Source organism: Meles meles, chromosome 3 (genome assembly GCF_922984935.1).
Source record: "Meles meles chromosome 3, mMelMel3.1 paternal haplotype, whole genome shotgun sequence".
In the NCBI taxonomy this organism is placed as follows: Eukaryota; Metazoa; Chordata; class Mammalia; order Carnivora; family Mustelidae; genus Meles; species Meles meles.
The window spans coordinates 96525178-96527303 of NC_060068.1; the positions used below are offsets into that span (position 1 = coordinate 96525178).

The 2126-nt window shown below is 41.5% G+C and overlaps 1 non-coding gene across 1 annotated transcript; it reads right to left on the minus strand.

The window, feature by feature from the left end:
* Nucleotides 1-134, minus strand: LOC123939551. The gene has a single exon (XR_006817916.1). It is a non-coding gene; the product is annotated as a small nucleolar RNA SNORA14 (small nucleolar RNA).
* Nucleotides 135-2126: the final 1992 nt, after the last annotated feature.

Here is a 2126-nt window from a genome sequence, read left to right on the forward strand (position 1 = left end):
AGATGTCGCAGGTATGAAATAAGACTGAGCCACCGCAGGAGCGCAGCCCTTCGGACTCCCTGCAGTCTCTGTAGCATTCTCTCATATCCTGGAAGCCTGTGCAGGGAGGCCACCAAGAGCGTTTAGGAATGCAGTGATTTCTCTTTTTTTAAAAGATTTTATTTATTTATTTGACAGAGAGACACAGCGAGAAAGGACCACAGCAGGGGGAGTGGGAGAGGGAGACACAGGTTTCCTACCAAGCAGGGAGCCTGATGCGGGGCTAGATCCCAGGACCGTGGGATCATGACCTGAGCCAAAGGCCAACACTTAATGGCTGAGTCACCCAGGTGCCCCAAGATTTGATTTCTTAATTTAAAACATTTTATACAGGGCGCCTGGGTGGCTTAGTGGGTTAAAGCCTCTGCCTTCGGCTCAGGTCATGATCCCAGGGCTCATGGGGCTGTCTGCTTAGCGAGGAGCCTGCTTCCTCCTCTCTCTCTCTACCTGCCTCTATGCCTACTTGTGATCTCTCTCTGTCAAATAAATAAATAAAATCTTAAAATAAAATAAAACATTTTATACGAGTCCTATTATCTCTTTATTTGAAGCTAATAAGGATGATTACTATTTTTGAGCTTCTTTTCTAACCTTTCCAGTAGAAAAGTTTCCTGATTATATTAAGGTTTCCTCAGTTTAATCCACAATTATAAATTTAAATTTATTAAGATTTTCTCTCTTTGAGCAGTTTTTAAATTTCATATAGGACTGGGGCACCTGGGTAGCTTTGTGTGTTGGATGTCTGACTCTTAGCTTCATCTCAGGTCATGATCTCCTGGGATCCAGCCCCATGTCGGGCTCCCCACTAAGCAAGGAGTATGTTTGAGATTTTCTCTTTCCCCTCCCTCCAACCTCCTCCCCTCCCCCCTCATGCTCACATGCTTGCTCTCTCTCTCTCAAATAAATAATCTTTAAAAAAATAAATTTCAGGGGCACCTGGGTGGCTCAGTGGGTTAAAGCCTCTGCCTTCAGCTCGGGTCATGATCCCAGGGTCCTGGGATTGAGCCCTGCATCGGGCTCTCTGCTCAGTGGCGAGCCTGCTTCTTCCTCTCTCTCTGCCTGCCTCTCTGCCTACTTGTGATCTCTCTCTGTCAAATAAATAAATTTAAAAAATCTTAAAAAGAAAAAAAAATAAATTTCACATAGGACTAACCCTGGAAAATTGACCACTTACTCCTTTAAACAAAACAGATACATAGGTTGACAAATACTCCTCCAGGCTTCAGTTATATATGGCTCAATTTCCCTAATTGGCATGTCTACTTCTATGCTCCTCCCTCTGTACAAGGAGGTATGGAGGGACACCATTAGCATGAACACAAATTATTGGCAAAAATGTTTAAGTGTTCTTTACCTGTATTTGACCTCCAAAACACAACCTCTTCTTACACAGCTTTTATAATTTTAAACCTACAGCCGGACTATAAGCATGTAAATTGTTGTAGATAAGGTGAAAATCACATTCTACAATATTTTAATAAGATTTGTGGTCTATTTCAATATGCTGTATCCTTTATCATATCTAGAAATGAAATACAATGAACCCTGGAGTTGTAGTTGACCCCATCCCCTGTACCTTATCACAGACTGTATACTATGTAGAGAAACTGAATTCATACTGGGTTACTTTGCTACCTCTTGATTCTAGGTACAATAAACATGCATGATACTGCTTGGGAATATTTTCTGTGGTTCAATTACCCAGGTGTTTATCCTCTTAGGTTTTCAAGTTCATTTTTGGATACCATCTTCCATGTCTGACTCTGCACACCCACTTAATAACAAGAAATCCTCCATATCCATAAGAAACTTTACTAGATCAGTCAGTAGCTTCCCAAGTGCAACCGAGTGGCACCCCTCCCAAATCATTCTACTTAAATGCATTAATGATTCCCATAACACTGAGCCTAATTACCTAATTAGCATACAGAGATAGAGACAGAGCAAAATGCCATGATCAAAACCTAATCAAAGGAAATTAGAGATGGAAGTAAAATCTGAAAATTTCTCCTTCTGTCACCTACCATTAAGCCTTTAAATTTTGGGATTAGAGGGGCACCTGGGTGGCTCAGTGGGTTAAAGCCTCT